The sequence below is a fragment of the Pinus tabuliformis genome, chromosome 1_1 (genome assembly GCF_031772625.1).
Source record: "Pinus tabuliformis cultivar Carrire ecotype Pingquan chromosome 1_1, CPIR1, whole genome shotgun sequence".
Lineage (NCBI taxonomy): Eukaryota > Viridiplantae > Streptophyta > Pinopsida > Pinales > Pinaceae > Pinus > Pinus tabuliformis.
The window spans coordinates 857,176,261-857,202,454 of record NC_142297.1 but is presented as its reverse complement, the minus strand read 5'-3'; the positions used below and the strand labels follow the sequence as shown (position 1 = coordinate 857,202,454).

Below are 26,194 nucleotides of genomic sequence, written 5' to 3'. Positions count from 1 at the left end.
TTCTTGGTTGATTTAAATATTTCTTAAGTGGATTTGTGGATAACTAAAGAATACTACAAAAACTAACTAGATCAACGCATTTGAAAGGAAACTTAGTCACTTTCTAAGGGATGTCTAGGTTTTTACTCGCACATCTCTCTTGTTGATGTAAGGTAGAGTTTGTTTCTTTTTGTTGGGCCATACCCTAGTGATCCTCACCAAGGGATTCAATTTATTTTGCATCATAGTTGATCTATTTGGTCAAGGATTTTCCCTAAGTATAATCCTTTCTAGTAGGGCTTGGTTTCAAAATGTTGAAATTTCTAAGTTTAACCAGTTAGAAATTCTTAATGTACTATCTGATTTATTTCTTCCTACGTGTTCAGTTACTTAACAAGTTATTTACTATGTAAATACTAAAAATAATTACAAGTACAGTATCAACATCTACAGATCATCAACTGAAAGTAAACAAGCACACAAGTGACACCGTTGTTTTTGGACTAATGTCCCCGGAAAAACCCAATGCGGGAAAACCAGTGCAACTATTCAAAGGGTTTTATTATTATGCAGTTTCAAAATACAACTTGGGTGCCAGAAATGGCTCACCCAAAAAAGAATGCCCTCGACAGTAGTACCTCTCAGTCAAAGACAGATATTCCAGCTAAAACACCAAATGAACAATCCCACAGCAACAATGCAGCTTCTGTTGCTTTGTGTCACTCTGATAAGGACTTTGTCACCCTATCCAGCTCTCTAGCTCTCAGTCTATCCCACGAAATGTTCCCAGCGCTGCCTCTACGCCCTACATCAGCCTCCCTAGCCCAGTGTCAGCCTCTTTGGGCTCTGCGTTAGCTTTTGGAGCCTTTGCATTGGCCCCTCGACCCTCTGCATCTCACACACTGGCCCTCTCTAGCTCTGCGCGGCTCCTGGCTGCCTCTGCCTGCCCTCTAGATGGCTCTACGTCCCTCTCTCGACTCTGCGCTAATCCTCCTGGTACTAACTCTGCCGCTCTGCTATGTATTCACTGCCCCTAAGCTGCAACTTTGATCACTCACTCAATTTCCTCAGCAAACCCTGCCCCAAAAAATCGAGTTCTTGATTTCTCTTGGTGTGTTCTCCAACTGACCCTCAAGCCTCCTCTTATACTTTTCTCATTGATCCATCAACAGCCGAGATTAAATCTCTAATTAACGGAAAATATTAGATTTGGCTTGATCCATGACTTTTGGACCATTCTAACCCAGTTTTATATTAATACCCATTAATATTTTATTTTTCCTAAGTTTAGACTTAGGAACTCCATTAAAAATATTAATTATTTTAATATCTCCCAAACCAGTTAGATTATGCCCAAACCATTTCTGGATCTTGGAGATCTCATGTGTTTCAGCCTCTCCACCAATTTTCATGGCTAGAGCACATCCGATGCTACCCCAAATCCACACTCCCTCTTAGCGAGGACTGTGCACTAGTAATACTCCACACTGAGCATCACCCTGATTATCCGGCATCGGTCCCTGTGTTGATGCCTCAACTGACCTATGCATTGTTGTAACAACTCCTTGCATCTCGCACCGTTGCACACCTCTCTGTGCCATCTTGCACGAGTGCAACACTCTCGTGCCTCTCGCACTATTACAGCCTGCTAGCCTCGCACTGTCCCGGGACTCCTGCACTGTAGCACTCTCTGCCGCTCCATCCGCATCCGTTTCTACCGACATCCACCAGTCCTACTACTCCTCTTCGGGGCTCCCGTAGCAAGGTATAATCCAAGAGGTTGGATACCTCAAAGGTCCTGCCCTTCATCGCATCTAGTTCTCAAGACTACAGCTCGATGTCTCCCCACTTCTTATCAAGTAGCACATAAGCACTCATGGCACAATCGTCATCTGTCTCCACTTCTTTCTCCACCCTCACTGGCGCTGCCTTGGTCTCAGAAGCCTCTCCCTTACTCTTCCTCCTTGGACACTAGTTCGCATAGTGACCCAGATCACCACAATGGAAGCATTTGACCTTGGAGAGGTCCTTCTTCTTTCTCTTCTCCTGCTTTCCCACAGATGTGAGAGCCGCATCTTCTTCTTCCTCCTCCTTGATTTTGACCCCTTTTCCGCTACTCCCCGGTCTCTAATCTCTTCTTGACGAAGAGTCACCCACAGTTCCTCCCAATCTGGAAGGCTCGACCTGCCCGGCATGCTCTGGACAAATACCTCCCAATCCTCTAAGACTGCGTTCAATGCGGTCCTCACCATTAGTTCTTAATCCGGCGTGGCCCCTATGGAAGTTAGCTGATCATGGATCTCCTTCAATCCATCGAGGAAGACATCTATCTACTCTCCCTTCTGCATCTGGTATGATCGTACTTGATTTTCAAGTAACATCTTCCTCTACACGGAAGTATGCTGGTACAATTTCTTCAGGGCCTCCCACATCTCATTTGTCGTGTCCTTCTCGGCAATATGCAGCACCACATGATCCTTGACCCCATCAAGGATGATGCACTTTTCCTTGGCCATTGCCTCCTCGTACTTCTCATTTTCAGTTGGGTCAACTGGGATCGCTATCGTTTTCAAGGCGAAGTGCTTGATGCGATACTTGTCTAGAATGGACAAGATCCTGGCCTTCCAGACTACAAAGTTGGAAGCTCCGTCCAGTCTATCCTGATCTCTCAGCCCATTCACTGCCATCTTGTTGCTCTTCTTCCGACTCCTCTGAGTCTCTTTACTTCTCTCCTAGAAGTCCTTGGTTCGACTTCCTCTGAGTCTCGATTTCCTTTATGGAAATCCCTCCTCCTTGGTCTTTCCCTGTTAGATACTATTCTGACCACAATACCCCACCACCTTCGCCAAGCATCAGCCTCTCTTGCCAAGCGTCAGCCTCTTTGGGCTCTGCGTCAACTTCTAGAGCCTTTGTGTCAGACCCTAGACCCTCTGCATCTCACACGCTGGCCCTCTCTAGCCCTGCGCAGCTCCTAGCTGCCTCTGCGTGCCCTCTAGCTGGCTCTGCGTCCCTCTCTCAGCTCTGCGCTGATCCTCCTGGTACTAACTCTATCTCTCTACTATGTATTCACTGCCCCTCAGCTGCAACTCTGATCACTCACTCAATTTCCTCAGCAAACCCTACCCCAGAAAATCGAATTCTTGATCTCACTCGGTGTGTTCTCCAACTGACCCTCAAGCCTCCTCTTATACTTTTCTCATTGGTCCATCAACAGCCGAGATTAAATCTCTAATTAACGGAAAAGATTAGATTTGGCTTGATCCATGACTTTTGGACCATTCTAACCCAGTTTTATATTAATACCCATTAATATTTTATTCCACCAAACAACCATCTCTTTTTACTAAATTCTGCAATTGTCCCTAATTTTTATTATTCAAAAATCCCCAAGAATAGAAAAATATATACATAAAATAATATATAGATGGCTCAGGGAGCAGAGATCAAATGGCTCAATGTATTAACTACACCGGTGGTTTCACAAAAAGAAACCCTAGAAGAGAAACGATAATTGACAAAACCCTAGATCACGTGCAAGTTTCTTCCAGGTCTCTTACAGGGAGCTAAAACCCTTCTGAAGTGCCATATTATCACATTGAGCTTCCCTTAGGAAGTCCTACCACATCACCTAGTACCTCAAACACTAGAACGTCAGTTAAAGATTACTGTTTATCTACTGGGACTCCTCACATCATGAAAATTCCATAGAGCATAGGGGGCACTAGTTGTTGTGCCTATGGGAAATCATCCCATTGTTATCACTTAGTTTACCTCTTTGACCCATAGTTTTTCCCTCCCTAGGGCCTGCTAGATTTTGGTAACACAACCTACAACATAAAATTAAATGGCTTGCCACATACAAGGAGAAGATAACAATAGCAAATCTAAATGAGGTTGAGAAGCGAATGAAGGTGAGAAGAGGACAAGGAAGGACAGGTGGCAAAGGTCAACTAGTGGAGGAAAGAGAGATCAAATTTAGTGAAGCCAGGGCCAAAAAAATGAACCAAATATGCAAGAGGGGACAACAATAGAGATGAATGACTAAAGCCAAGAAGTAAGAGGTGGCAACATTATTTGAGATAGCAAATGAAAGATGCGAGAATTGAGAACTTTGGAGCACAAACAAAGAAAGAAATATGAAAAAGTTGACCATCTTAGCGTTGAACTAGGGAATGCAATAGACGAGTGAAAGAAAGCATTGGAGCAATAGTTAGAGATGTGATCCCATAGCTGCAGTCTATAGGATGCGACAACCAAGACCAAATTCCTTAATAGGCAGTGGAGAGGCACGGTCATTGGTCCCATCTAAGAAGGAGCCATCTCAAGTCGGGCCCTACCTGAGAAAACGACCTAGAGAGACCCATTAGTGGTGATGTAGGCAAGGAAAGGGGAAAGCAAAAAAAATAGAGAGAGGATATAGGAAAAAGGTTTCATTATTAAAAGTAAAAATTGGGGTGCTATTATTTTTTTGAGAAAACCTCACCACATAAGGCCTAGGTTTCTCTCACAATGGTCCCAACCAAAAGCAGAGCATCGCTCAACTTGGAAGAGCATATTAATTGTGGAAACCTTATGAGGTTAGTCTAATCCACAAACCACTAGAGAAAGGTTAGTACTAGAAGGAAAGGATTTCATTCAGCGTTTGATGGGTCAAGAAAAGAGAAGAATAGTATGCGAAAGAAAGCATCATGCAACATTCTTATCTCTTACGGTCATATGCGAACATCACGAGGTGGATCTACAATGATTGATGATTTATGGGATCCCTTGTTGAGTAGCCCTATAAAGGTTATCACTTATTGTACTTTTCCCCTCACTTTCCCATTATCTCAATGGAATATTTGTTGCCCAAATCAACCATATCCATGTGTATGCACACCTCTATGGCTATGATCATCATTCTTGATGGAAGTCTCAAAGTTTGTCATGCATTATAGATCCCTAATGCATTGACCCACATCCTCGAAGGCAGTGGAAAAATATCTTGCGACCTCCAACTCAAAAGTAATCAAATCCAAGTCAAGGCACTCTTAACGCCCCCCTTAATGTCCCATTTGCATCTTTTAGGTACCTTCAAAACGAGATGACTTCCCCTGGTTCAGGAATGAGGTTAAAAGAGGTAACATGGAAAATGTGTTAGTAAGAAAGATGTAAAATCAAGTCAAGGACAAATCATAGACTAAGGGCAACTAATTTGCAAGAAATTTCAAGCCTTAAACCACACAAAAAGCAGGCAAATGGATCCAGACAAGGAGTTTCCTCTCCCCTTCTACCCATTGGACCATGTAGAGGTCAATTTGGAGGAATGTTGAGGCAAAACAGAAGGTCATTTATGCCTCCAAGCAATCCAAGGGACATTTCGAGTCAAAATGAAGCAAGGAGCCTAAAAGCACGGTTTGAATCATCTTTGCACCAAGCAAAGGGAGGTTGTCCACATTATACTGGCAGTTGGAAAGCACAACGTCCTCATTCAAGCAACATTGTGCAAACAAAGTGGAATTTTTTACTTGCTAACCACTCAAGTTAATTTTTCAAGCAATGTCAAGCTATTCTTTCTGGAACGTTGTACCCTTAAGTCAATTTAGACCTCCTTTTGTCAAATCTAACCTCTAATTGGTGGGATGTCTCACCTATTTTCAGTTTTAGGTAATGTAATGAAATGACTTGTTGTCTGACTTAATCATCAAGCATATTGGGGATGAAAAGTCACTTCTTTTTTCAATCAAAAGGAAGAAAGATGTTGAGATCCTAATCTATAAATAGAGAAATCTCCCTCAGTTTGCAGATCATTGTGAATTGATGAAATCAGTTTTCCATAATGTGAAACATTTTCATGAAATCTTTGGTGTTCATCATGAATTATATTTCTTGGTTTGGATCTGTGGATAACTAAAGAATACTACAAAAACTAACTAGATCAACCCATTTGAAAGGAAGCTTGGTCACTTGCTAAGGGATGTCTAGGGTTTTACTCAGACATCTCTCTTGTTGATGTAAGGTAGAGTTTGTTTCTTCTTGTTGGGCCATGCCCTAGCACTCCTCACCAAGGGATTCGGTTTATTTTGCATCATAGTTGATCTATTTGTTGAAGGAATTTCCCTAAGTATAATCCTTTCAAGTAGGGCTTGGTTTCAGAACTTGTTCTTGATTAGGCGCGAGCTCATTTAACTTATGGGGTTCCACCTCCGGCCATAATCCACAATCATTGATCAACCAACTCAAGAGGGGCTTTGATTTGACCCCATAGACCTAGTGGAAATAAGGCACACTCCTTATTCCACCAAACAACCATCTCTTTTTACTAAATTATGCAATTGTCCTTAATTTTTATTATTCAAAATGCCCTAAGAATAGAAAAATATATACATAAAATAATATATAGATGGTTTAGGGAGTACAAATCAAATGGCTCAATGTATCAACTACACTGGTGTTTCACAAAAAGAAACCCTATAGGAGAAACGATAATTCAAAAAACCCTAGATCACATGCACGTTACTTCTAGGTCTCTTATAGGGAGCTAAAACCCTTCTGAAGTGCCATATGATCATATTGAGCTTCGCTTAGGAAGTCCTACCTCATCACCTAGTACCTCAAACCCTAGAAGATCAGTTAAAGATGATTGTTTATCTACTGGGACACCTCAGATCATCAAAAGTCCATAAAGCACAGGGGACACTAGTTGTTGTGGCTGTAGGACATCGTCCCGTTATTATCACTTAGTTTACCTCTTTGACCCATAGCCTTTCCCTCCCTAGGGCCTGCTATATTTTGGTAACACAGCCTACAAAATAAAAGTAAATGGCTTGCCACATACAAGGAGACGATAACAATAGCAAATCTCAATGAGGTTGAGAAGCGAGTGAAGGTGAGAAGAGGACAAGGAAGGATAAGTCGCAAACGTAGAGAACAACTAGTGGAGGAAAGAGAGATCAAATTTACTGAAGCCAAGACCAAAAAACTGAACCAAATACGAAAGAGGGGACAACAATAGAGATGAACAATTGAAGCCAAGAAGTAAGAGGTGGAAACATTGTTTGAGATAACAAATGAAAGAGGCGAGAATTGAGAACTTTGGAGCACAAATAAAGAAGGAAAGATGAAGAAGTTGACAATCTTAGCGTTGAACTGGAGAATGCAATAGACGAGTGGAAGAAAGCATTGGAGCAATGGTTACAGATGTGATCCCATAGCTGCAGTGTATAAGATGCGACAACCAAGACCAAATTCCTCAATAGGCAATGGAGAGGCACGGTCATTGGTCCCATCTAAGAAGAAGCCATCTCAAGTCGGGCCCTCCCTGAGAAAACGACCTAGAGAGACCCATTAGTGGTGATGTAGCCAAGGAAAGGGGAAAGCAAAAAAAACAGAGCGAGAGGATATAGGAAATAGGTTCATTATTAAAATTAAGAATGGGGGTGCTATTATTTTTTTGAGAAAACCTCACCACATAAGGCCTAGGTTTCTCTCACAATCGTCCCTCCAAAAAGGAGAGCATCGCTCAACTTGGATGAGCATATTAGTTATGGAAACCTTATGATGCTAGTCTAATCCACAAGCCACCAGAGAAAGGTTAGTAATAGAAGGAAAGGATTTCATTCAGCATTTGATGTGTCAGGAAAAAAGAAGAATAGTATGCGAAAGAAACCATCATGCAACATTCTTATCTCTTACGATGATATGCGAACGTCACAAGGTGCATCTACTATGACTGATGATTTATGGGAGCCCTTGTTGAGTAGCCCTATAAAGGTGATCAATCATTGTACTTTTCCCCTCACTTTCCCATTATCTCAATGGGATCTTGGTTCCCCAAATCAACCATATCCATAAGTATGCACCCCTCTTTGGCTATGACCAACATTCTTCATGGAAGTCTCAAAGTTTGTGATGCATTAGAGATCCCTAATGAAGTGACCCACATCCTCCAAGGCAGTGGAAAAATATCTTGCGACCTCCAACTCAAGAGAAATAAAACCCAAGTCAAGGCACTCTTAATGCCCCCTTTAATGTCACATTTGCCTCTTTTAGGTCAAATCAGACCTCCTTTTGTCAAATCTAACCTCTAATTGGTGGGATGTCTCACCTATTTTCAGTTTTAGGTAATGTAATGAAATAACTTTTAGTTTGACTTAATCGTCAAGCATATTGTGGATGAAAAGTCACTTGTTTTTTCAATCAAAAGGAGGAAAGATGTTGAGATCCTAACCTATAAATAGAGAAATCTCCCTCGTTTGCAGATCATTGTGAATTGATGAAATCGGATTTCCATAAGGTGAAACATTTTCAAGAAATCTTTAGTGTTCATCATGAATTATATTTCTTGGTTTGTATATGTGTATAACGAAAGAATACTACAAAAACTAACTAGATCAACCCATTTGAAAGGAATCTTGGTAACTTGCTAAGGGATGTCTAGGGTTTTGCTCGCACATCTCTCTTGTTTATGTAAGGTAGAGTTTGTTTCTTCTTATTGGGCCATGCCCTAGTGATCCTCACCAAGGGATTTGGTTTATTTTGCATCATAGTTGATCTATTTGTTGAAGGGTTTTCCTAAGTGTAATCCTTTCTAGTAGGGCTTAGTTTCAAAACTTGTTCTTGATTAGGCGTGAGCTCATTTAACTTATGGGGTTCCACCTCCAGCCATAATCCACAATCATTGATCAACCAACTCAAGAGGGGCATCGATTTGACCCCATAGACCTAGTGGGAATAAGACACACTCCCTATTCCACCAAACAACCATCTCCTTTTAATAAATTCTGCAATTGTCCTCAATTTTTATTATTCAAAATTCCCTAAGAATAGAAAAATATATACATAAAATAATATATAGATAGCTCAGGGAGCAGAGATCAAATGGCTCAAAGTATCAACTACATTGGTGGTTTCACAAAAAGAAACCCTAGAAGAGAAACGATAATTCACAAAACCCTAGATCACGTGCAAGTTTCTTCTAGGTCTCTTATAGGGAGCTAAAACCCTTCTGAAGTGCCATATTATCACATTGAGTTTCCCTTCGGAAGTCCTACCTCATCACCTAGTACCTCAAACCCTAGAAAATCAGTTTGTTTATCTACTAGGACTCCTCACATCATGAAAAGTCCATAAAGAGCAGGGGACACTAGTTGTTGTGACTGTGGGACATCGTCCCATTGTTATCACTTGGTTTACCTATTTGACCCATAGCCTTTCTCTCCCTAGGACCAACTAGATTTTGGTAACACAGACTACAACATAAAAGTAAATCGCTTGCCACATACAAGGAGACGATAACAATATCAAATCTCAATGAGGTTGAGAAGCGAGTGAAGGTGGGAAGAGGACAAGGAAGGACAGGTGGAAAAGGTAGAGATCAACTAGTGGAGGAAAGAGAGAGCAAATTTATTGAAGCCAAGACCAAAATATTGAACCAAATACGCAAGAGGGGACAACAATAGAGATGCACAATTGAAGCCAAGAAGTAAGAGGTGGCAACATTGTTTGGGATAGCAAATGAAAGAGGTGTGAATTGAGAAATCTAAAGCACAAATAAAGAAGGAAAGATGAAAAAGTTGACAACCTTAGCGTCGAACTAGGGAATGCAATAGATGAGTGGAAGAAAGCATTGGAGCAATGGTTAGAGATGTGATCCCATAGCTGCAGTCTATAGGAGGCAACAACCAAGACCAAATTCCTTAATAGGCAATGGAGAGGCACGGTGACTGGTCCCATCTAAGAAGAAGCCATCTCAAGTCGGGCCCTACTTGAGAAAACGACCTAGAGAGACCCATTAGTGGTGATGTAGCCAAGGAAAGGGGAAAGCAAAAAAATGAAGAGAGAGAGGATATAGGAAAAAGGGTTCATTATTAAAAGTTAGAATGGGGGTGCTATTATTTTTTTGAGAAAACCTCACCACATAAGGCCTACGTTTCTCTCACAATGGTCCCTCCCAAAACAAGAGCATCGCTCAACTTGGAAGAGCATATTAATTATGGAAACCTTATGAGGCTAGTCTAATCCACAAGCCACTAGAGAAAGGTTAGTACTAGAAGGAAAGGATTTCATTCAACATTCGATGGGTCAGGAAAAGAGAAGAATAGTATGGGAAAGAAAGCATCATGCAACATTCTTATCTCTTACCGTGATATGCGAACATTAGGAGGTGGATCTACTATGACTCATGATTTATGGTTTATGGGAGCACTTGTTGAGTAGCCCTATAAAGGTGATCACTTATTGTACTTTTTCCCTCACTTTCCCATTATCTCAATGGAATCTTTGTTCCCCAAATCAACCATATCCATATGTATACAAACCTCTTTGGCTATGACCATCATTCTTCATGGAAGTCTCAAAGTGTGTGATGCATTAGAGATCCCTAATGCAGTGACCCACATCCTCCAAGGCAGTGGAAAAATATCTTGTGACCTCCAACTCAAGAGTAATCAAATCCAAGTCAAAGCACTCTTAAAGCCCCCTTTAATGTCCCATTTGCCTCTTTTAGGTACCTTCAAAATGAAGTGACTTCCTCTATGCAGGAATGAGGTTAAAATAGGTAACATGGAAAATGTGTTGAGTAAGCAAGATGTAAAAGCAAGTCAAGGACACATCATAGACTAAGGGCAACTAATGCGCAAGAAAGTTCAAGCCTTAAACCACAAAAAAAGAAAGCAAATGGATCCAGACAAGGGGGTTCCTCTGCCCTTTCTATCCATTGGTCCATGTAGAGGTCAATTTGGAGGAATGTTGAGGCAAAACAGAAGGTCATTTAAGTCTCCAAGCAATCCAAGGGACATTTCGAGTCAAAACCAAGCAACGAGCCTAAAAGCATGGTTTGAATCATCTTTGCACCAAGCAGAGGGAGGTTGTCCACATTATACTAGCCGTTGGAAAGCACGATGTCCTTATTCAAGCAACATTGTGCAAACAAAGCGGAATTTTTTACTTCCTAACCACTCAAGTTAATTTTTCAAGCAATGTCAAGCTATTCTTGATGGAAAGTTGTACCCTTAGGTCAATTCAGACCTCCTTTTGTCAAATCTAACCTCTAATTGGTGGGATGTCTCACCTATTTTTAGTTTTAGGTAATGTAATGAAATAACTTGTAGTTTGACTTAATCGTCAAGCATATTGTGGATGAAAAGTCACTTGTTTTTTCAATCAAAAGAAGGAAAGATGTTAAGATCATAAACTATAAATTGAGAAATCTCCCTCGTTTGCAGATCATTGTGAATTGTTGAGATCGGTTTTTCATAATGTGAAACATTTTCATGAAATCTTTGGTGTTCATCATGAATTATATTTCTTGGTTGATTTCTCATATTTCTTAAAGGGATTTGTGGATAACTAAAGAATACTACAAAAACTAACTAGATCAACCCATTTGAAAGGAAGCTTGGTCACTTGCTTAGGAATGTCTAGGGTTTTACTCACACATCACTCTTGTTGATGTAAGGTAGAGTTTGTTTCTTCTTTTTGGGCCATGCCCTAGTGCTCCTCACCAAGGGATTCGGTTTATTTTGCATCATAGTTGATCTATTTGTTGAAGGATTTTCCCTAAGTATAATCCTTTCTAATAGGGCTTGGTTTCAAAACTTGTTCCTGATTAGGCGCGAGCTCATTTAACTTATGGTGTTCCACCTCCAGCCATAATCCACAATGTACGCACACCTCTTTGGCTATGACCAACATTTTTCATGGAAGTTTCGAAGTTTGTGATGCATTTGAGATCCCTAATGCAGTGACCCACATCCTCCAAGGCAGTGGAAAAATGTCTTGCGACCTCCAACTCAAGAGTAATCAAATCCAAGTCAAGGCACTCTTAACGCACCCTTTAATGTCCCATTTGCATCTTTTAGGTACCTTCAAAACGAGGTGACTTCCCCTAGTGCAGGAATGAGGTTAAAAGAGGTAACATGGAAATTGTGTTGAGTAAGCGAGATGTAAAAGCAAGTCAAGGACACATCATAGACTAAGGGAAACTAATGTGCAAGAAAGTTCAAGCCTTAAACCACACAAAAAGAAGGCAAATGGATCCAGACAAGGAGTTTCCTTTGCCCTTTCTACCCATCGGACCATGTAGAGGTCAATTTGGAAGAATGTTGAGGCAAATAGAAGGTCATTTATGTCTCCAACCAATCCAAGGGACATTTCGAGTCAAAATGAAGCAAGGAGCCTAAATGCATGGTTTGAATCATCTTTGCACCAAGAAAAGGGAGGTTGTCTACATTATACTAGCCGTTGCAAAGCACAACCTCCTCATTCAAGCAAATTTGTGCAAACAAAGTGGAATTTTTACTTCCTAACCACTCAAGTTAATTTTTCCAGCGATGTAAGCTATTCTTGATGGAACATTGTACCCATTTTTCAAGCAATGTCAAGCTATTCTTGTTGGAAGATTGTACCCTTAGGTCAATTCAAACCTCCTTTTGTCAAATCTAACCTCTAGTTGGTGGGATGTCTCACCCATTTTCAATTTTAGGTAATGTAATGAAATAACTTGTAGTTTGACTTAATCGTCAAGCATATTGTGGATTAAAAGTCACTTGTTTTTTCAATCAAGACGAGGAAAGATATTGAGATCGTAACCTATCTATAAATAGAGAAATCTCCCTCGTTTGCATATCATTATGAATTGATGAAATCGGTTTTCCATAATGTGAAACATTTTCATGAAATCTTTGGTATTTATCATGAATTATATTTCTTGGTTTGGATTTGTGGATAACTAAAGAATACTACAAAAACTAACTAGATCAACCCATTTGAAAGGAAGCTTGGTCACTTGCTAAGGGATGTTAGGGTTTTACTCGCACATCTCTCTTGTTGATGTAAAGTAGAGTTTGTTTCTTCTTGTTGGGTCATGCCCTAGTGCTCCTCACCAAGGGATTCGATTTATTTTGCATCATAGTTGATATATTTGTTGACGGATTTTCCTAAGTATAATCCTTTCTAGTAGGGCTTCGTTTCAAAACTTGTTCTTGATTAGGCGCGAGCTCATTTAACTTATGGGGTTCCACCTCCAGCCATAATCCACAATCGTTGATCAACCAACTCGAGGGGCATTGATTTGACCCCATAGACCTAGTGGAAATAAGGCACACTCCTTATTCGGCCAAACAACCATCTTTTTTTACTAAATTCTACAATTGCCCTTAATTTTTATTATTCAAAATGCCCTAAGAATAGAAAAAAGTATACATAAATTAATATATAGATGGCTTAGGGAGCAGAGATCAACTGGCTCAATGTATCAACTACACCGGTGGTTTCACAAAAGAAACACTAGAAGACAAACGATAATTCACAAAACCCTAGATCACGTGCAAGTTTCTTCTAGGTCTCTTATAGGGAGCTAAAACCCTTCTAAAGTGCCATATTATCACATCAAGCTTTCGTTAGGAAGTCCTACCTCATCACCAACTACCTCAAACCCTAGAACATCAATTAAAGATGATTGTTTATCTACTGGGACTCCTCACATTATGAAAAGTCCATAAAGAGCAGGGGGCACTAGTTGTTGTGACTGTGGGACATCATCCCATTGTTATCACTTAGTTTACCTCTTTGACCCATAGCCTTTCCCTCCCTAGGGCCTACTATATTTTGGTAACACAGCCTACAACATAAAAGTAAATGGCTTGCCACAAACAAGGAGATGATAACAACAACCAATCTCAATGAGGATGAGAAGCGAGTGAAGGTGAGAAGAGGACAAGGAAGTAAAGGTGGCAAAGGTAGAGATCAACTAGCAGAGGAAAGAGATATCAAATTTACTGAAGCCAGGACCAAAAAACTGAACCAAATACGTAAGAGGGGACAACAATAGAGATGAAAAATTGAAGCCAAGAAGTAAGAGGTGGCAACATTATTTGAGATAGCAAATGAAAGAGGCGAGAATTGAGAACTCTGGAGCACAAATAAAGAAGGAAAGAAGAAAAAGTTGACAATCATAGTGTCGAAATGGGGAATGGAATAGACGAGTAGAAGAAAGCATTGGAGCAATGGTTAGAGATGTGATCCCATAGCTGCAGTCTATAGGATGCGACAACCAAGACCAAATTCCTTAATAGGCAATGGGGAGGCACGGTCATTGGTCCCATCTAAGAAGAAGCCATCTCAAGTCGGGCCCTACCTGAGAAAATGACCTAGAGAGACCCATTAGTGGTGATGTAGCCAAGGAAAGGAGAAAGAAAAAAAACAAAGCGAGAGGATATAGGAAAAATATCTTGCAACCTCCAACTCAAGAGTAATCAAATCCCAAGTCAAGGCACTCTTAACGCCCCCTTAATGTCCCATTTGCATCTTTTAGGTACCTTCAAAACGAGGCGACTTCCCTTGGTACAGGAATGAGGTTAAAAGAGGTAACATGGAAAATGTGTTGAGTAAGCAAGATGTAAAAGCAAGTCAAGGACACATCATAGACTAAGGGCAACTAATGTGCAAGAAAGTTCAAGCCTTAAAAAAAACAAAAAGCAGGCAAATGGATCCAAACAAGGAGTTTCCTCTGCCCTTTCTACCCATTGGACCTTGTAGAGGTCAATTTGGAGGAATGTTGAGGCAAAACAGAAGGTCATTTAAGTCTCCAAGCAATCCAAGGGACATTTCGAGTCAAAATGAAGCAAGGAGCCTAAAAGCATGGTTCGAATCATCTTCCCACCAAGCAAAGGGAGGTTGTCCACATTATACTAGCCGTTGGAAAGCACAATTTCCTCATTCAAGCAACATTGTGGAAACAAAGTGGAATTTTTTACTTCCTAACCACTCACGTTAATATTTCAAGCAATGTCAAGCTATTCTTGATGGAACGTTGTACCCTTAGGTCAATTCAGACCTCCTTTTGTCAAATCTAACCTCTAATTGGTGGGATGTCTCACCTATTTTCAGTTTTAGGTAATGTAATGAAATAACTCGTAGTTTGACTTAATCGTCAAGCATATTGTGGATGAAAAGACACTTGTTTTTTCAATCAAAAGGAGGAAAGATGTTGAGATCCTAACTTATAAATACAAAAATCTCCCTCGTTTGGAAATCATTGTGAATTGTGGAAATCGGTTATAATGTGAAACATTTTCATGAAATCTTTGGTGTTCATCATGAATTATATTTCTTGGTTGATTTCACATATTTCTTAAGGGGATTTGTGGATAACTAAAGAATACTACATGTTGAAACATGTATCTTTTTGTTTCATTCAAAAAAGCACTTGGAAAATATTTTGAAAAAAGATAAGGCAAGAGGGAAATGTAATAAATTGTATATCTGAATCAAAACACAAAAGAAACAAAGTGATATATCAGATTTGCAAAAGAAACAAGTATTAAAGTGTTAAAGCCAGACCCGAAATACTCTAAGTTGAGTTTTATAAAGTTCAGCGGGTCCGCAATGATATGTATGATTGGTTCCGCTGATAGCGCCGATTGCGATTTGCGATCGCGGGCCGGACCCGAAATATATATGTTTTATTGTAAAGTCCTCAGGAGTCCGCTATATCAAAAGCCCTTCATATATATTTTGTTTACGCAGTTTTATATGTATTTCTATTATAAAGGATTATAATAGAAAGGTCGGACCCAAAGTGTATATATATTATGATTTATAAGCCCCGACGGGTCCGCGAGGCATACGAAAAGGAAAATTTCAAGCTACAAGCAGGTTTTCAGGCAGAGAAAAAACGTTAAATGGTTTTTATTGGAGCTCACCTGATCCCACTTATCATTCAACATGTAGCAACCGGGTGGAGAGAGAAAACCGCCCATTTCGGGTGGGTATTCTTTGGGCTTATGTCCCACCCGAATTCTTTATAGACCGTCTGATCTGAAAAGCGCAGATCTACGGTGGGTATATATCATCGGAAAAGGTATGCCTTAATAGTTGTGCGGAGCCCGTATTAAAGTGAAAAAAGCATGTTTTATGGCAATTTTATTATTTTCATTATAAAAGGTATATAATGGAAAAGCACAAATATGAAGGATTTATGCATAAGTCCAACACTACCATAGTTATGCGACTTAAGGGTGCGTAAAGTTAAGTTTGCAATGATATATCGGGCCGATTGCGATTTCCGATGGAAGTCAACGGAGCGCTGAGTGGACGGATTTGACAGGTTTATAAAGCAAGATTAACTCTTTTGAGTCCCATATTAATCAAAAGTTCGCGTTAATTTCGTTGTGTAAAGTGGAAAATCAGGGTTAGAGCCGACTCTGAAGAGGAAGACAGAGGGGTATGTTTTCTTTGTGTTTTGGCCAAACAAAATGCCAATGTAAGCTCAAGATTACACAAGCTAAACACATTTCATTACGGCTAAATGAATTAAGCATCATTAGGGCATTTATAGAAGCACATTAACAAAGCAAGCCAGCAGTTATCGTCTCCTTCTTAATTCAGTTATGTTCTTGTTATTTCGTGTTCTTTGAGGTGTCTTTTACCCTCTGTAAAATCCTGTAATAGTTTTTACTTCATATAGTTAAAGAAGCAGTTAAATAATTTGGGGTAGTTTCAGAGATCAACAACTGTTCCACAATGTATAAAAAGAGGAAAATTTACTAAGAAAGCGTTGGAACTTTGGAAAACCCAGAGACTAGGCCACTGTATTCCTGATATCATCGTTGGTTAATGAAAGAATCAGAAGTTTCCATGAATTGTTGAGTATGATTTTGTAATCTTCTCTGTCATGTGTCATGTTATGTTTTCTTCTTTCAAGTATAGTAATGAAGCTACAGGTCTTTATTTGCTTATGTAGATAAAGTTAAAATTCCTTGAAAGAGCGCTCCTATACTTGAAGTTTCCACCTTCCTTTCTAAGTTATAGATAATAGTTTTTGTGAAAGACCAGCATATTATCTTTAACTTCTCCAAGAGTCACAGATAGTAGTTTCTATGTTAAGCAGCATATTGTGTATGATTCAGTTCTCATTTTCATAATTCTTCTAAGTTACAAATAGTAGTTTCTGTGAAAAACCAGCATATTATCTTTAACTTCTCCTTCAAGCTTTCTTCACTCATCATTAATATCTATCAACAAATGGCATTCTGAAATGTTCTAGTCATACATGTATTAAGGGTTAAAGACCAAGTTTTCCAGGTCCTTCATTGAGAACACAACAAACAATAAGTGACAGTAAATAATATTTATTAATGTGTTAAGCACAATTTCTCTACAGCCAGCAAATTGATTTCTTAAGGTACAAAACTCAGAAACTAACTAGATCAACCCATTTGAAATGATCTACTATGACTGATGATTTATGGGAGCCCTTGTTGAGTAGCCCTATAAAGGTGATCACTCATTGTACTTTTCCCCTCACTTTCCCATTATCTCAATGCAATCTTTGTTCCCCAAATCAACCATATCCATATGTATGCAAACCTCTTTGGCTATGACCATCATTCTTCATGGAAGTCTCAAAGTTTGTGATGCATTAGAGATCCCTAATGCACTGACCCACGTCCTCAAGGCAGTGGAAAAATATCTTGCGACCTCCAACTCAACAGTAGTCACATCCAAGTCAAGGCACTCTTAACGCCCCCTTTGATGTCCCATTTGCCTCTTTTAGGTACCTTCAAAGCGAGGTGACTTCCCCTGGTGTAGGAATGAGGTTAAAAGAGGTAACATGGAAAATGTGTTAAGTAAGCAAGATGTAAAAGCAAGTCAAGGACACATCATAGACTAAGGGCAACTAATGTGCAAGAAAGTTCAAGCCTTAAACCACACAAAAAGCAGGCAAATGGATCCAGGCAAGGAGTTTCCTCTGCCTTTTCTACCCATTAGACCATGTAGAGATCAATTTGAAGGAATGTTGAGGCAAAACAGAAGGTCATTTAAGTCTCCAAACAATCCAAGGGACATTTCGAGTCAAAATTAAGCAACAAGCCTAAAAGCATTGTTTGAATCATCTTTGCACGAAGCAAAGGGAGGTTGTCCACATTATACTAGTCGTTGGAAAGCACAATGTCCTCATTCAAGCAACATTGTGCAAACAAAGTGGAATTTTTTACTTCCTAACCACTCAAGTTAATTTTTCAAGCAATGTCAAGCTATTCTTGATGGAACGTTGTACCCTTAGGTCAATTCATACATCCTTTTGTCAAATCTAACCTCTAGTTGGTGGGATGTCTCGCCTATTTTCAATTTTAGGTGATGTAATGAAATAACTTGTAGTTTGACTTAATTGTCAAGCATATTGTGGATGAAAAGTCACTTGTTTTTTCAATCAAAAGGAGGAAAGATGTTGAGATCATAACCTATAAATAGAGAAATCTCCCTTGTTTGCAGATCATTGTGAATTCTTGAAATCAGTTTTCCATAATGTGAAACATTTTCATGAAATCTTTGGTGTTCATCATGAATTATATTTCTTGGTTGATTTCACATATTTCTTAAGGGGATTTGTGCATAACTAAAGAATACTACAAAAACTAACTAGATCAACCCATTTGAAAGGAAGCTTGGTCACTTGCTTAGGGATGTCTAGGGTTTTACTATCACATCTCTCTTGTTGATATAAGGTAGAGTTTGTCTCTTCTTGTTGGGCCATACCGTAGTGCTCCTCACCAAGGGATTCGGTTTATTTTGCATCATAGTTGATCTATTTGTTGAAGGATTTTCCCTAAGTATAATCCTTTCTAGTAGGGCTTGGTTTCAAAACTTGTTCTTGATTAGGCGCGAGCTCATTTAACTTATGGGGTTCCACCTTCGGCCATAATCCACAATCATTGATCAACCAACTCAAAAGGGGCATCGATTTGACCCCATAGCCCTAGTGGAAATAAGGCACACTCCTTATTCCACCAAACAACCATCTCTTTTTACTAAATTCTGCAATTGTCCTTAATTTTTATTATTCAAAAAGCCCTAAGAATAGAAAAATACATACATAAAATAATATATAGATGGCTCAGGGAGCAGAGATCAAATGGCTCAATGTATCAATTACGCTGGTGGTTTCACAAAAAGAAACCCTAGAAGAGAAACGATAATTCACAAAATGCTAGATCACGTGCAAGTTTCTTCTAGGTCTCTTATAGGGAGCTAAAACCCTTCTGAAGTGCCATATTATCACATCAAGCTTCCCTTAGGAAGTCCTACCTCATCACCTAGTACCTCAAACCCTAGAACATCAGTTAAAGATTATTGTTTATCTATTGGGACTTCTCACATCATGAAAATTCCATAGAGCGCTGGGGACACTAATTGTTGTGACTATGGGACATCGTCCCATTGTTATCACTTAGTTACCTCTTTGACCCATAGCCTCTCCCTCCCTATGGCCTGCTAGATTTTGGTAACACAGCCTACAACATAAAAGTAAATGGCTTGCCACATACAAGGAGATGATACCAATAGCAAATCTCAATGAGGTTGAGAAGCGAGTGAAGGTGAGAAGAGGACAAGGAAGGACAGGTGGCAAAGATAGAGGTAGACTAGTGGAGGAAAGAGACATCAAATTTACTGAAGCCAGGACCAAAAAACTGAACCAAATACGCAAGAGGGGACAACAATAGAGATGAACAATTGAAGCCAAGAAGTAAGAGGTGGCAACATTATTTGAGATAGCAAATGAAAGAGGTGAGAATTGAGAACTCTGGAGCACAAATAATGAAGGAAAGAAGAAAAAGTTAACAATCTTAGCGTTGAACTAGGGAATGCAATAGACGAGTGGAAGAAATCATTAGAGCAATGGTTAGAGATGTGATCCCATAGCTGCAGTCTATAGGATGCGACAACCAAGACCAAAGTCCTTAATAGGCAATGGAGAGGCATGGTGATTGGTCCCATCTAAGAAGAAGCCATCTCAAGTCGAGCCCTACCTGAGAAGACGACCTAGAGAGACCCATTAGTGGTGATGTAGCCAAGGAAAGGGGAAAGCAAAAAAAAAACTGAGAGAGGATATAGGAAAAAGGGTTCATTATTAAAAGTAAGAATGGGAGGGCTATTATTTTTTTTAGAAAACCTCACCACATAAGGCCTAGGTTTCTTTCACAATGGTCCCTCCCAAAACCAGAGCATCGCTCAACTTGGAAGAGCATATTAATCATGTTAATCTTATGAGGCTAGTCTAATCCACAAGCCACTAGAGAAAGGTTAGTACTACACGGAGTTGTCCACACGTCTACAGGAAAGTCCCCATTTGAAACTTGTTTTGGATATTTTCCACCTTCACCTTTCGATATTGCATATGAGCAGCGAGGAGTGAACGAAGACATTACAGGAGATGCTTTGAGGGTTGAAAAAATTATAGAAAAGATCAGGCAGATCCATCTACAGGTATAGGAAACACTGCGGAAGTAGCAGGTGAAGTATAAGGACAGGCATGATTAGCAGAGAACAGAGAAATCATTGATGGTGGGAGACAGAGTATGGCTACAGTTGAACAAGGAAAGGTTGCAGTGGCCTGATAAGAAATCAAGGCTCTAAGGTATGGCCTCTTTGAGATACGAGAAAAGGTGGGTGATAATGCCTAATCGACTCAATTTACCACCATATATGCACATTTACTCAGTTGTAAATGTAGAGAATTTGAAACTCAATAAACCTTCCATGCTAGATCAGGAAGAGGAACAGGTCCTACCTTTTGTAGAGGATTTGGCACCAGATGCTCAGGAAGGGTTGACAGAAGATACAGTTTTGCAGAAGAGGTCCAGAACTACAAAACAAGGGCAACAAGACCTTTGGCATATTGGGTTGAAGGGACAACTCGAGGCAAATCTAAATGGCACAGTAGAGAGGTGGGGAAAAAATTTCCTCACCTCATTCACTAAAAGCTTTTAGGGACCAAAAGCCTCCCAAAATGGGGAGATGTGATCCGAATTGGATCATTATATTGTTTGTCATCCATTTCGATGCATTTGGAGTGGAAAAAGTGGAGGAATCAGCTCACGGGACCGTTTTTACGGTGGGACCTAGTTTGGCGAAACAGGGTCTGAAACCTTCCAAGAGCATTTTGAGGTATCAAACGACGTTTTTTGGGGGGTAAAAATTTGTTGCTTGAGCGCAACACCTTTTCATGCTACTCTACACACAGAAATCTTGTGTATTATGCGTGTGTGACCTTATTTTGTCATTCTCTACTTTTTTGCTTGATTTACTTTTACATGCATGCACTAATTACAGTTAATTTTATAGATCTAGAAATTAAATAAAACTTTAGTAGTGTAGAATCTCATATTTTTAATACAATATTATTAGATCAGTGGTGATGAACTGTCCAGTGGAATATACATAGCAGTTTACGGATCACTTCAAGGCCAAAACTCGATCAAATATCACGTTCTTGGACTTAAGAGTCTCGGAATTAGAAGAACGAAATACTAGAGATGATCTACAAAATGTGGCAACGGCGAAGACCTGAGAGAGACATCGTCGAACTCATGCTAGTTGCAATTTTGGATAGCTAAGTCCTCAGCCTGGTATTTTGTCTGAAACTGTTAACTGGTTGTAGTAGCACTAATCTTGTGATATAACATTAAGTTATGTAAATACATCATGATCTTAGGGGTCTTTTATCGAGTCTATAGTAAGCATGTTTTGAGAATAGGAAGTAAAAGTTGTCACAAGATCGGACTCTCCACTTTGTGGATCAATGAAAACATTGAATATCTGGTTAGCAAAGAATATTGTAAGGGTCCTAGCCCCAATTCCAGCATTTTTAATAGATAAAGCTCAATACTAGTTCCTTTATAAAAAAAAGAGTGGATTCATTGTTAAAGATCAACCAAATGGGGCCATAAACTGTTGAAACGACATATAAGGGTTCACTCTGCATAGAGCTAATAGAGATCCTCAAGACTAGGGTGAGAGATTTCTAAGGAGGGAACTTCTTCTGATTTTTCGACCAGAAACGACCAAGAACCACTTGGGATTGAGCTGCCTTTAGTGAGGGTCGAGCATGGGCAACATCTTTGTAAGAAAAATTCTAAGAGGAGGAAGGCTTTCCCACAGCTCCCCCACCACCCAGTTGCTTACCTTCGAAAAGTAGGTGTTGCATGGCAGAGGGAATACCCACCCAGAGCACCAGGGAAATCTTCAGGTCACATACCAAATCTATGGAACAAACCCCAAGGAGCAACGAACGCCTAGAGAGAAGCTTGAAAAAAATCTGAACAAAAAAAACAAGGAACCAGCCAAGGGTCTCCTAGTTGTGCATGAGCAACAACGGTTCTCTTTTCTAAACGTTGGTGCATAGTTGCCAAACCAGGCCCATAAGTGCTTCTAGATTGCACAAGATCGAGATTATTGTGAGGACACTTAATAGTGATGGCAAGTGCCACAGCGCAGTAGTCCCTCCCAATTGCAGATCTAGTCCAGTGGGTTTTTTCGATAGTGACATTCTGAAACCCTAGCAGCCACCATCATTTATCCCTTGGCCTCAATGAGATGACCAAACTTATGAAAAGCATCTCCCAAAGTCTTGCCAAATGTGCTCCATGACAAGCCTCCAACGAAATAATGATATTTTGGGGCATCCGACATGGCTCAAAATTCTTCAAAACCCTAATAGCAAACAAACTTGCAAAGCACAAAATTAAAACATATATTCATGTTGTAAAATATAACAATAATAATAATAATAATAATAATCAAATCTTATTAATATAATCAAATAAATTATACAAATTAAACCTACTATATTATAAAATTAAGCTAAAAATAAATGTGAGTGAAAGGTCTCATGTTCAATCACCTGGAGAACTATGTGCCATTTGCTTGGGGGTAGGGACACTGCATCTAGGTGGTTATAGTATGAAGGTAACCCAATTGCAAGCATAAAATAAATAAATAAATATTTTTTTGTTAAAAACAATATATAAATATTAAATTTATTTTTTGATTAAAAATAATATTAAATTTAATTTTTGGTTAAAAATAATAATAAATATTAAATTGTGATTAAAAATATTAATAAAATAAAATATAAAAATAGTTAATATTTATTCAATTTAGGAGGTGTACAACTCTTTCCAGAACTCGAGCCCTTGTCGAGTGCTTTTTTGGCTTGCTTTGTAAAGCCGAGGAGATTAGAACCTGAGCCAGCGTGGCATTCTAATCTGTTAACCCCATCCTTGGCCCATTGGAGTTTTATAGGATCAAGCTTTGTCAAGCGCTCTCATATTGGGTAGACCTCCCCCGGTATAACATAGTTGAAGGAGGATGGTGGGCAGATTTGACCGGATTTGATAGGAGGAGAAGAATGATATTCATGAAGGACAAGCTCTAGGAGACAATCATAGACTTAGCCCTCTTTCGCTCTGCTCTACATAGTCCTCTGTTTTTAGTTGTACATATTGTTGTTGTTATGGCCTTTGGGCTTTGAATTTGTTATTGTTACCATTGCTAAATGCCAGATTTTGTACATGGATGCACAAATTATTTTATGTAACCAACCCTATATGTAGAAAGCCTGGTTCGACACAATAGTAAAGTATCCATTGTGACGGACTGTCTGAGGTTTTCTCCCGTTCTTCTCATGGGTGCCTAATATAATATAATGTTTAATAATCTATATATGGCATTACATGAGGGAAGGGAATGACTTCTGATCTAGAGTCAGACGCGCTACCATTGCGCCACGGATCCCTATAAAGTTTTAAATCATTCACTATTCATGAATTTCCTCTAAATAAGAGTTTGACGCTTAAATCAACAGTATATGTAATTTAAAGGTTGGATTCAATCTCATTTGAAGACAAAAATTGAGGAGTTTCAAGTGTGGCTGGAATCCCATATTAGTTGGAGCCCTCCTCCCACAGGCAAGCCCAGCCAGATCCATATGAACAGAATCACATCCTTTAGAGCTAGTGGACACATGGGGAACAGTTACCACAAACACCCTAACCACCTTATATTTATTTTTTATCATACCCCAAGGGGTAGTCTATTGCGCCCTCCTTCCTTCGCTTACCTTCCTTACAGTCTGTCTTATTTCATCTTTCTTACTGTTTTGATATCCCCGGAATGGGGTTTGATTACCTACCCTACAACCTTCAGCCCCAGGTACGCAAGTTTAGCCTAGTCATGGGCGCCTAATATAATATATCGTTTAATAATCTATATATGGCATTACATGAGGGAAGGGAATGATGTGCCACAATGCCAGGGTTTTATCTCAAGGTAGGAACAAGTATTAACAGCTAGGTGTCTAACGTGATCAAGGCAAAGCTCTGAGGGATGGTGGATGATTGACGCAATGGGCTTTGCGCTGGTCATCAATTTTAGTTTGGATTCGACTCTTGATCTATTTGCTAAAACTAAATTTATTCACATTATTCTATAACAAAAGAAACGTATTACATTATTCTATAACAAAAGAGAAAATGAAGGAATGAGCCCTAAAAGAGAAAATGAAGGAATAGTAATTCTGAAACAGAGTTACAAAGGGTATCCCATAATTAGTGAGATAATCAAGCAATAATCGCAGCAGTTGTAGAGGGCTTCACTCCCCGCTTACCAACAAAGTGCAAGCGAAAAAATCCACCAGAAAATGGTACAACTACTGTGACTAATTCTTTTAGCAGTATGGAATTATCAAAAATTGATATATATCTATACATATAAAAGCATGAGTACCTGAATGTTGTGGCCATCACAAATTGAGAACTAGAACGAGGTAAATATGGAGGAGGAAGTATATCTGAGGCTTGCAAATTCGAATTTCTTCTAAAACAGAGAGGTGTCCTGCAAATTCATTTAACGTAATAGGTATCCCACGATTGGTGAGATTATCAAGCAACAAAGTCCGCAGAAGTTGTAGAGGGCTTCATTCCCCACTTAACCACAAAGTGCAAGCACAAAAGTATGCCAGAAGATGGTAGAAGTCATTACCTGAATGTTGTGGCCATCACAAATTGAGAATAGAACGAGGTAAATGTGGAGGAAGTATATCTGAGGCTTGCAAAATCGAATTTCTTCTAAAACAGACTGGTGTCCTGCAATTACATTTAACGTAATGGGTACCCCATGATTAGTGAGATGATCAAGCAACAACAGAGTCTGCAGAAGTTGTAGAGGGCTTCACTCGCTACTTAACCACAAAGTGCAAGCACAACAATCTGCCAGAAGATGACAGAAGCCATTCGTTTCTGTAAAAATATATATGAAACACAAAAAATATATGAATTAAAATTGCATAAATTCAAACCTATAATCCAAACCTTATTAAGGATGACAATGGACATGCAAAATGTGAATGAATGCAAACCAAGCCAGTCACCAGAATCGTCAAAGAACCAAAGGAATTCAGTCACGAGAATTGTAAAAGAGCCCGAGGAATTCAATCATCAGAATCGTAAGAGAGCCCAAGGAATTCATTGAGCAAGGAATTTACCTGTCAGTATCGAGAGCCCATAGGTGCAAGTAGAACCTTCAGAATTTCTTGTAACGAATTTGGATTTCAAGGAGATTTCGAATTCCAGCCCTGCGAGTCATTTCTTGTAACGAAGAAATTCTGAAGGAGATTTCGAATTCCAGCCCTGCGAGTCATTTCTTGTAACGAAGAAATTCTGAAGGAGATTTCGAATTCCAGCCCTGCAAGTCATTTGCTTCCGCAAGACATTGAAAAAAAACAAATCACATTGGTAGAAATTCAAATTTATGTTATGTTACCTGACAATACCTATATATTATGATGCATATTAGTACATAGCGCTTACCAGCTCAAGCAAAATCTTGACAATCCTACTAGCGTTTAGTTCCCGGACTCTACAGGCTGGCTCAGGACCATGCCTGGAACACATTTGGCTTTAAAGTTTGAATGGGTCGTCTTCTCTCCCGCGCCACTGCTTTTCTTGGCACAGTGCACCTCGTCTCCCTCTGCCACGTCCACCTTCCACGCTGTTTTTCCCACTACCCCGTCCGCCTTCTACGCTGACACCGGTGCTTTTTTTGCCCACTCCCATGTCCACCTTTTACGCTGACACCGGTGCTTTTTATGACACAGTGCCCAATGACATCCCTTCTAACGCCGTACTATAACGAGCAACGTTTTCACGGAAATTCAGAGCAACGTTTTCAGGGAAATTCAGGGCAGGGAGGGTTATATGGAAATTTTTGAAATTGATTTAGGATTTTGGGCGTTTAAAAAGGTTTTTAATTTTTGTCATTAAAAAATAATTTAAACATTTTTTATATTCAAAATTAAAAAATATATATGGTCAGATTTTTGTAACGCAAATGTTTATTTATGCAAATCATTACTATGGTAGACAACTTAATTATAACATGTACATGTCACTGTATG

The 26,194-nt window shown here is 39.5% G+C and overlaps 1 long non-coding RNA gene across 2 annotated transcripts in view; it reads right to left on the bottom strand.

Moving 5' to 3' along the window:
* Positions 1-25,970, bottom strand: part of LOC149216972 (uncharacterized) — a 293,767-nt gene extending 267,797 nt beyond the window's left edge. Inside the window, exons 1-4 of one of the 2 annotated variants that reach the window (XR_016250604.1) lie at positions 25,608-25,970; positions 25,283-25,496; positions 24,781-24,884; positions 24,526-24,633 (exon numbers count right to left, since the gene is read on the bottom strand). This is a non-coding gene — a long non-coding RNA (uncharacterized LOC149216972). The remainder of the gene's footprint in view (positions 1-24,525; positions 24,634-24,780; positions 24,885-25,282; positions 25,497-25,607) is intronic. The other variant, XR_016250605.1, reaches the window with a different exon arrangement.
* Between the last annotated feature and the right edge of the window lie 224 nt (positions 25,971-26,194).